The sequence below is a fragment of the Lepidothrix coronata genome, unplaced genomic scaffold, assembly GCF_001604755.1.
Source record: "Lepidothrix coronata isolate B3197 unplaced genomic scaffold, Lepidothrix_coronata-1.0 Scaffold4, whole genome shotgun sequence".
Classification (NCBI taxonomy): Eukaryota; Metazoa; Chordata; class Aves; order Passeriformes; family Pipridae; genus Lepidothrix; species Lepidothrix coronata.
The window spans coordinates 2529546-2540700 of NW_016690184.1; the positions used below are offsets into that span (position 1 = coordinate 2529546).

General features: G+C 35.1%; 1 protein-coding gene across 10 annotated transcripts in view; it reads left to right on the forward strand.

Moving 5' to 3' along the window:
- Positions 1-11155, forward strand: part of ADGRB3 (adhesion G protein-coupled receptor B3) — a 463874-nt gene that overhangs the window by 96981 nt on the left and 355738 nt on the right. The window lies entirely within an intron of this gene.

Here is an 11155-nt window from a genome sequence, read left to right on the forward strand (position 1 = left end):
AGGGACATCAACTCAGTCAGCTTGCTCAGAGCCCTGTCCAGCCTGACCTTGAATGTTTCCAGGGATGAGGCATAAAACACCCCTCTGGGCAACTGTTCCAGTGTTTCATAATCCTGATTGTGAAAAATTTCTTCCTTATATCTAATCTAAGTCATCTCTCTTTTAGTTTTAAACCATTACCCTTTGTTTTATTGCAACAGGCACTGCTAAAAAGTTTGTCCCCTTCTGCCTTATAGGCCTCCCTTAAGTATTGAAAGGCTGCTTGATATAAATAGTATTGATATGTTCAATTTTCTGTTTATTACTTTGATCAAAATGGAACTTTGGTTTCTAGCATATGTGCATTTTTTAAGAAAAAGTTTTAAATGCTTGGCATTACTATAGTCTTTTACACTCTATGTTGAAGTGTAAATAATCAAATAAAATATCCTGGCAAAGGTATTACTTATTTATTATACCCTGTATTTATGTTTAATTTGTCATTTTATTGCTCTAGCTACAAACACAATGAAGCATAACAAAAATATGTGAAACATAAATAGTTGTTGAGTTTAGTGACTTAGTGTCGTTAATTTTGACAATGGCATCGCACCGTTTTGACTTGTTTCCACAACTGCTTACATGTTTCTAAACCTATAATTCAAACTTTTCTAAAGAATAGATGTGGGAAAATTACCACCTGTAGCTGTAAACTCTCCTCCAAGGATTTTGTCTGAGTGTATCACTTTAGGTGAAGAAGGCAGGGATGGGATGACCTGATCAGAATCCTGTGTTGCCTAGAAAATTAGATTGTATTTGACATTTCTAATTTCTTCATGCTGTTTCATCCCTTTTTTTTTTTATTAACATTTTGATTCTAAGAACGAGCTGGTACATTTATTTACCTACCTGTAGATTTTTCTTGTCTTAACAATTGGTTTGTCATACTATAATGAAACTCTAGAAGTTGGTTGAAGGAGTATTCAGGCTTACAAAAATTATTTTTAAAAGATATATAGATTAAGTATGAAATAGGAAAACTAAAGCAAAATAAAAATGCTCCCTCTAGCTTTGCTGTGGAATGATAGAATTGTTGAGCAGATCAGTTGCCTGTCTCTGCCATCTGCCAGAGCTGAGATACCAAGCTGTAACTTCCAATTAAGTAAAATATGGAAAGTGGCCATCCCAAGGTAGAATACTTGATTTTTATTTTGTAAAAATCTACTTATTCCTGTATTGCACATCACAAAAAAAAAAACAACAAACAAAAACCAACGAGCTCAAGTCTTTTAAGTAACATATCTATGTAAGTGATAATTGAGACAATTTTTCAGCAAAATAAAATTAATTTAAAGTGGCACCCACAGTTATCAAGTGTCCATCTTCTAATGGGGAAGGTCAGTTCAGCAATAAAGAGAATTTTTTCCTGAATCTCAGTTGTGTCTTATAACCAGAGGAAACCAGCAGTAAAACAGTAAACCACACCTTTAGCAAAAAAAGGGAAGGTTAAAATATCAGAAGTGCAGCATCAGGAGGAGAACAACAGCTGCTACCTTAAAGTGTTTTGTCTGCCTATCTGTTGCCTGGGAAATTTTATATTTCTTCTCCCTTACTCCACCATGTGTAAGATATCACAGAAGGAAAACAAGGAGATGTAGGTATTTTCATTCAGAATCACAGCAGACAAAGGAAATGTTTTTCTTTTGCTGAGATAAAGCAAATGCAGTGGAGACAGGAGGACATGCAGGAAAAAAATGCTCCCTCTTAGCATGACAATCTTGTAGGTAGGACATCTGTCAGATGTAGGAAACATCCACTTGACACATTTTAAGTGCCTTCCCAAGCAGCTTCACAGTCCTCTAAAATGCTTAATTATGTCTGTTTGAAGATCGAGTCCTTGGATGCTTTCCTCGCCTTTGTCTATCAATGCCGTCAATTGTTGATTTCTACCCATTTTTCTTTTAAAATATGACTAAATATATAATTTCTTTCACTATAAATTGGATCTTGTTCTCCTGATGTCCTGGTTTTGGCTGGGAGAGAGTTAATATTCTGCCTAGTAGCTGGTAGAGTGCTGTGGTTTGTATTCCGTATGAGAATAATGTTGATAATGCACTGATGTTTTAGTTGTTGCTAAGTCATGCTTACTAAGTTAAGGACTTTTTAATTTCCCATGCTCTGCCAGTGAGGCAGTGCTCAAGAGGCTGGGAAGGAGGAGCATGACCAAGCCAGCTGACCAGACTGGACAAAGGGATCTTCCATACCTTAGAAAGTCATGCCCAGTATAAAAACTGGGGGGAGTTAGCCAGGAGGCACTGGTAACTGCTCAGGGATGGTCTGGGCATCAATCAGTGATGAGTGCTGAGCAATGGTATTGTGCATCGCTTCTCTTTCTTCAGTTTTATTTTTCTCTTTCTCTTTGTTGTTCTCCTTTTCCTTACTATTATTATTATTGTTATAATATTTTATTTCAATTAGTAATCTGTTCTTATGTCAACCCACAGGTTTTACTTTTTTTCCAATTTTTCTCCCCATCCTACTGGTGGGAGAAGTAGGGCAGGGGGTGAGCAAGCAGCTGCATGATACTTAGCTTGATTATAAAAGAATACAAAAGGAAAAAAAGGACAATGATTTGTCTGAAAGCAGAAGATTCTAGTGCATATATGTCCACAAGTGTTTTCTATATTTGAACAGCATATTTATGAGTTATCCTGAATATTCTTTCTCCAGAAGTCGAAAATCCCTCAGATCCAGGCAAAAAGGGTAGTGTAAACTGCTAACTGACTAAGATTCAGGGAATATGAATTTCTGACCTGTTTTATTCTTGTCAAATGCATGGGGAATAATTGATTTTATAGTTTTCATTCATCGTTTTTTTCCTCCCTGAAATGCAGGTGTTTTCTATCACTGAAACCTGCAGATAAAATTATTTTCAATTCCTTTCAGGAGTACCAGCATATAAGAAATGAGTAGTATTTTATCCTTCAAGAGCAGCACAATAGCTCTTGCTTCATGCAAGATTTTTGAAATGTGAAAATGGGAACACACGAATTGCTTAAATCAAGAGAGAAGGTTGGAAATCAAGCTCTTAAGTTCCTGTAAACTCAGGAGATTGTACTTGCTGGATTCTTGAATCTTGAACTGATTGAACTACTCAGTGGTATGAAAAACAAGATGGTTTCTGATTATAGAAATTCTGTCTACAATTGGAGGAAGTCGTAAATTAGGCACGTCATATGCATGAATAGCACTTGCATCAAGTTTCCATGATGCAGCCTAACTGGCCTATTTCAGGACTTGGAGTAGTATTTATTTTGAAATGGTTTCTTGAATACATTGATTAGAATTAAGAATACCTTCATAAACTGCCAGTTTCTAATATAATTCCTAGGAGAGTGCAACATTTCTCTATCTGAGAGATTAGGGATTTTATTCACAAAGACTGGACCTTTCAATCAGTCAGTGGAACTTCATAATTTGTTGTATTTGGATCTCATGGAGATATTCTTGATTGCAAACCACTAAAGATATCTAAATTTAGTCTGATGAATTCCATCCCAAGAGAATCAGGGCTATTGTATAAACTCACAGGTTTGTTGTAGAGTGAATAGAAGAGGTGGAAACATTAGGCTTTCAGGCAAAAATTCTGTCTAATTTTCATATAAACTTATTTCTTTTGCTGACTGGTGCTAGAGTTTCAGAATTGATTTATGTTACTTTTAATGCAAGCCCTTGATACCTGCTTGTCATTTAATGCCAGTTCCATACTGAAGCATAGTGAAAAAGTATAAAAGCTAACATGTATGAATTTCTTGAAGATGTAGCTGACACCATTAGGTTTACACATTATCATTTAGTTCCCGAAGGGTCAAATAAGACGGAACTTGCGTTTAACATTCTGTCTGAAGTATATTCCTACCTTGTCACATATTCTGACATTTTGCTCAATAATTCTTAGGAAGGTTGCTATTCACAACTGAATCCCAGTATCAGTGTTTGAAGCTGTCACAAGAATGGAAGCTATCACAAGACCTTAGCATTCTTTACTGGTTGATCTTGCAATTTAAAAATACCCGTGCACAAAGTGAAAAAGTTACCTTTGTGTAGTAATGTAGATCTTGATGTGATCATCTCTAATGTATTTCATTATCTCACCATCATCTTCACTGAACACTATATTTGTCTCTTATTGATGTTTCCTTTTTTCCACGTACAAATAAGACATTTTGCTATGCAAAAGATTTTGTGCTTTTCATTTTTCTCTGCCTCTGCTAATCCTCTAGTTTTGAATAGAATAGTTTTGAATATGTACTTTTAAGTAAATAGAGTGGAATTATTTGAATTCTGCAGCTTTACATTGCTTCACCTTGGTGACTAGTTCTTATTTGGTCTACAATCTTTGTTGTTTATCAGTACAATTTGTGAGATAGATCGGTATGTACTAAAAGCTTTCAGCAGTGACATTTTGCTGGTAGAACCTCAGTGTAAAAGACTACATTTAGTAAATTTTTTTGCTAATAGAAAAGCGCACTTTCTGTTCTTAAAAATATTATGGTTGAAAATACAAAGTTTTCCTCTTTCTCTGCATTAGTTTAGAGATGGATCTAGTTTAGTTCAGATCCATGGGCATATACATTCTTAGATAATACCGTAGGTTAATTTCAGCCCTGTTCTTCTCTCTTTTTCACACAGTATTACTCTTTAAGTTGGTAAATAGCTGAGCTTTCTGTTGCTGTCTTATTCTTCAAACACAAAAATCTGTGTGTGCATATTACCTAGGATTAGAAAACTCTATGCTAATCCAAGGAAATGTGGTCTGCTTTCAGGTATCTTACAGTTTCAGGAGAAATTTGGTCTGCTCTTACAGTAGTGATGTCTCACTTAATTTTTCAAGTATATGCACAAAAATAAGTTTATAACACAATTTTTTTTACAATGTCAAGTAGTTGGTACAGTTTTAATAACATGTACACCAGTATACTTTTCATTTGATCCAGTTGTTCTTTAGTGTCACAACTAACTTCCTTTGGCTTAAGATTTTACTTTTCCTGACAAGAATTGCACTCTTCATGCAGTTCTTACCTTCGAGCACGAGAGCATTTGTTGGTAAGATCACAAATCTGGAGACAGGAATATATCCTGCTTTTATTCCTTTGTACGCCATAGAGGAAAGGCAAATTAAATTGTCCCTGGCATCATTAGTTCCAGGAAACAGAGGTTTTTGTTAAGTCACATATTTAAAATGGTGTGTCAGCTGGCCAGAGGGTTTGTTAATCATGTTTGTTTCTGTGGTCTGATCCTGCTGTCACAAAAAAGCACAGAGAGGCTCGTATTGATTTGAGAAGTAGTTAACTTGCTGCCATAATGACACTGCTGAATAACGGCTGCAGTTAAATTATCAGGAGTAATTGTAAAGAATTAAGGAGTCAAAAAACCCATGGAAAAATGCGATCCAGTGTGGCAATGACAGCTCTCCTACAAAGTGAATACCCCATTTGTAAAAGTTACACTCAGTGGCAGAGCTCTCAGAAGTATATTGATTTCCTCGTGAATTCCAATAACTTCTGATCACAAATAAATTATTCATTTTTCCTCTACAACTAACATAAATATGTGGGAATAAGATTAAAGCGCTATATACACAGATAAAATTCAGTCAAATTTGTAAATTGCCCTTGGGCCAGTAAACTAATAAGATATAGTGACCCACTTAAGCAGCTTGTGTGAGAAAAACTCTTGCATTAATTCAGGAAAACCCCGTTTCTTTGCTGAGATGGTACTTGTAGTATGCTAAGCCTGCTTTTTTTCAGGAGAACTGACTTCTTTAAATGCATGGTTTGGCAGTGTATTGCACAGAATATAATATACCAGCTATGAAAATGTTTCATTGAAAGATTTTACTATATTTGGACAGTTTATATTCAAGTGCTGAAAAAGTAATATATTTTTTTAAAAAATAGCACATGCACCTCAGTATACTTCAAAATACAAGAAATATAGATTATGAGCTTTCTGCATTTAGGATAAATGAAATATATGGTTAGTGCAAATATCAAAGACAAATTAATTTTTATGTAAAATGCAATGTTTTCCAACACTTACCACTTTGTAACACCAGGGAAATTACAGCTGTGGAACAGTTATGCCTATCACTAATACATACTGCAAAAATCCGTGATGAGCTGGACTTATGGCCAGACTCTGGGTATAATTGTGAAAGTGATCAGTGATAAAATGTGATAGTTGGGGGCAAAATAAAAAAAAAAAAAAGGTGTTGCATGGGCATCACTCTCAGATTAATTAAACACTACGCCTATAACCAAAGTTTAAGGAAGACTGGGATTAATTGCCCAGGTAATTTCTTCTGAATACCAATGCAGCTAAATGCTGTGGTACAGGACTACATATAGATGTTAAATCTGTTTAAGAGTAGGCAGCTAATGTGTTTGCTGAAAGGCCTGAACTTTACAGAGACCTCATGGAGGTGGTAGGTAGAAACCCAAAGAGCATATGCTGGCTAGTCAGGAGTTGCAGTACCTGTTAGTATGACCTTTACAGTGGACAGATGAGGGATGAAAGGCCTACTGCAGGTTGTATCTGTGGGTCTGATTAGAGGGTCCCGCAGTGAATAGAAGAGGATGACTGTTATCTAGGATCTTGTCTTTTGAGGAGCATTTGGACAAGAAAGAGGGGAGATCTCCAAAAGCAGTTTAGGTGCCTGCAGTAACCACTGTGGTATCTCATCTTACCAATAGGAAAGAATCTATCCTTTTATTCATACAGTAAAAATAATCTGGAAAAAATGTCACAAAGACCTTCTGAAGGCAGCAGGCTTTCCAGATGCTAAATTACAAATTGAGATGACCCAAGAACTGCACGAGGAGTTTAAAGATGTGTGAAATGTACGCAACTTCATTAAAAAGTTCATTCAACTAATAATACGTGAGATAAGATGCTGATGTTTATAGAGTACACGTAACCTCTCAAAAATTATATCTTGTTCTGCAGTATACAGTTTCACAACACCTTCTTTAAACAATGTCTTATATCTTTTACTTTGTGCATAGAGAAAGTAGAATGAAAATTTCATCAACAATAGGAGCTATGTGTCTAATTTCTCATTAACGGTTCTGGTTAATAAATGCTCTTTAACACTAAGGCTAGTGTAATGGGTTAGTGTAATCTCCCCTTTCTTTAGTTACAAAATGCTTTCCAAACCTGTAAAACCTTTACAACCATTAAATCCTGTACTTTTAAAAATAATTCACCCATAGATTGTGTAATTTATAAATTTATCCTTGACTGACAATAAATTATAGCTTTAGATACTGCAAATGGGTAATGTAAGGACTGATTTAGTGGCTATGTTGAAAAGCTTTAGTTAGCTTTCTTGCATCTTAAGCACAAATTAATTGGTTATAATCTGTTTACATTTAAAAATTTTCTAAACTTTGTGTTGTCATTTAAAATTCTGTTTCATATGACACAAAGACTAAAGTCTTTGAAGTGCAATTGTAAACTTCATTGTATACAGAGAGGTATACATGTAAGATATCTATATACCCTTGCCTTCAGCTATGTGTTTGAAAAATATTTATCCCATCTGGAAGAGGAAGGAGTACTTACAAATCTTATACAGTCTCACTTAGTCACCTTTTATTTACGAGACAGCTTTAGGCAAGTGTTTTCAGACATACCTACCTAGATCTAGTTGTAATTTTTTGAATGTAGACAGAACCTTGCTTAGATAAGTGACTGAAGTCTTTATTGCATGTTTTGCTTTTGATGCAGGGGAAAGTAATAATTGTTTTGCCAGAAAACTTCACAGATGGACCTTGGGCTTCTAGGTTTCATAGGGCAATTTATATGTTTAAATATGCCTGAAAACTTAACTTTGCTTGTTAAATTAATTCCACAGATTTTTACAAGCATTTGAAATTGGAATCCCTATTTCATACTACTGTCCTACCTTTTTATGGCTACCTCTTTATTTTAATATGGATGTGTGAAATCGTGATGATTATGAAATGGAGAGCATCCAACTAGTCAATAAAAATATAAATTATGGTACAGAACTTTCCTAAGAAAAGGGGTACATAACAGCACACTATAAATGCCTTATTTTTATAACAATGTCTTTTCAGATAAAAAGCTCAGAAAAGAATTAATGTGTCAAAAGACTATGTTTTGCAGCCCATAAAGCAACAAAGCATTTCTTCCACAGGTCAACCTTATCCTATATTGTAGATAAAATTGCACTGACCTTTTATCTGTATTGACAAAGATTTCATTCAACAGAACTGATTTCTGACTTTTATACTTGAAAAAGTTGTAAACTTTGACACCATGGCAATCAGACCTTTTCAGCCCAGACAAAATACACAGGCAACTGGGGGAAGATGTTAGAAGCTCTCTTTGAAGATGATGAAAGAAAAGCACTTTAGAGAATATTGACAGACTTCTAAGCTTTTCATACTGCTGTGGTTTTATTCCAATTGTTCTTCTCAACACTTTTTTTTTTAAATAGGGCATAAATATAATAGTTTTATCAAGGTTTATGTACAACTTTGAAATCTGAAGTTGATCTGATTTTCTTTTTGAAGGTCTGTATGGAAATGGCAAAACACTAATGTTTCTTATTCCTTAGATTTCTTTCTCAGGGTTTCAGATATTCTGAGTGTATCAAAAGTATAATTAAATTGTGAACCAGAGAACAGCCTGATACTAACATCCATCAACTTGTCACTGGATACCAAGTGGAAGTATAATCTATTTTACATCCTGCTGGCTGTCATCAATCCAGTGACTACATACACTATATTAATGAGTCAGATGAAGCCCTTCCTTGATACCACATAACCTGTATTTTCACTTTCCATATACTTTTAAAATGTATTTTAATAGTATGTGGATTGTTCAGCTTCATGGAAAACTGTGTTTAGTACATGTCATCATATGTACTGGATTAATATTCAGGAAACTATTTCTATTTCTGCCTTCATCACTGATTCACACAGGTACTTTAGATAAAGAACTTAACTACTGAATATTTCAGCTTTCCATCTTTAAAAAATGAGAATAATTTTAGAAAACATTTGCTACAGTAATTAATGTCTGTGGATTGGATCTGCCATAGAAATGCTAGATATTAAGCATGATTTCACCTCATGAAAATGAGACTATTTTAGGTTAAGTTCTGCAATACAGACTGCTGAATTATAGAAGTGGTTTTGGTCACTTGGGTGGAGTTTTTTTCCTTACTCTTTTCTACCTTACTTAGTCAAAAAATAATTGCTACTGAGTTTCTGAAAGCCTTCTAGTAAAATCCAATCTGTTCTCCTCATTCCCTTGTTTGAAACATTGACAAATTCATTTGGAAAAAAGAATTTTCCTTTATTATATCAGTGTTAATTATCTCAAATGACAGTTATAATTCTGTAATTTGTCTGGGTTTACATCGTTTAATACTTATGTTCATATTTACTGGTTGATGAACAATACTCTAGGATGAAACTTAACTTGACATGTGCAATGGGAAGTTGTGTTAAAAAACATTTTATTAAGCTAAGACTTTTTTAAAGTCAGATCCTCCGCATAAGAATATTATGTAAATCAGGTCAGTTTTTTCCAAGCAGTGAAAACTAATGTCAGAAAATACATATTTTAGCATAAATTATTTAGTGAAAAGTTCAGTTCTTTTATAGTAGTATGCCTGAAGCATTTGAATATGGGCATTTTGTCTGGCCATCGTTAACACATGCCATAGGAGATTTCACTTCCTTCCAGACATTAGTTTCAAGACTTTTGCCATTTGACAGGGCTTTTATGGTAACACAACTTTTCTTCCATTATATTCTCTGTCAATATTCATGTATTGTCATTTTGCAACATATATCATAGAATCATAGAATCAGAAAGGTTGAAAAAGACCTCCAAGATATCAACCAATATTGCCAATTGCATTTTAAATTGCTCAGAAATTTGAAAGTCTATTGTAAAAGCACTGTAAGTCTTTCTGAAAGAAGAGAAGAAGGATGGAAGAAAGGATCACTGAATGGTTATAGAGATAATGTCTGTCCTTTCTACTGTTTCCAACAGGAAACAATCTTAGCTGTATACCAAGTTCTTGCTTTCTAAAAAAAATAAAATTAAAAATTACATTTTTATTTCCTCTACATAAGTAACTTATGAAGTTCTAAAGTGCACAGATTCTTGTATCTGGGAAGTTATTTTTAGTTACAGATGAAGAATCCAATTGACAGTTTTAGCCTACCAGCAAGCTTTAAAACTAAAGCTTTGGGGAAAAAACACCCTTGAATTCTTGGGAGTTTTGTCCCTGAGGAAAAAAACAATCCTCCCAAACCAAAACAATTAACAAATCAACATCATAAATGCATAATATGAGGGCTAGAAGAGACCCTGCAAAGTCATCTAATCTGCTTCTGTACTCCAGGCTGGGATCTGCTATGACACTCATGCTTGACAGGGGTTCCTTGAACCTGTTCTTAATGACACCACCATCACCACTACAATCCCTTTTAAGCATTCGTGGGCATTATATTCCAGTGCTTAACTACTCTTGTCATTAGCAAGGTTTTACTAGTTTTTGGCTTGAATCCTTACTGCCATTTGATTTCTTAGCATAATGTCAGTTCCTTCTTCTATCAACTATGGACATGGTCACTTTTCAAACATCACCTCCTAAAGGCACAGGAGCAGGCAATTCCCAAATGCTGGAAGTAGTAGGCGAGGCAGAAGGCTGGCTTGGTTGAGCAGGGATCTTCTCTTGGAAATAAGGCAAAAAAAGAGTGTGTATGCCCAGTGGAAGAAAGGTCAAGCCACATGGGAAGAACACAGAGATGCTGCTTGCCACTGTAGGGAGAAGATTTGTGCGGCCAAAGCTCAACTGGAGTTGAAGTTGGCCAGAAATGTGGGGACAGTAAAAAGAGTTTTTTCAAATACATTAGTGTCAATAGGCAGTGTAGAAATATAATCAGTGCATTACAAGATGAGGATCGTCACCTCACAAACAGGGACAGTGTTTAACACTTTCTTCGCCTCTGTCTTCAACATGGATGACAGACCAAGGGGGTGTCAGTGCCCTGAGCTGGAGGACCATGACTGTGAGAATGATCAACTTCCAGTCAACCCTGAAATTGTACAGGATCTGCTGCTC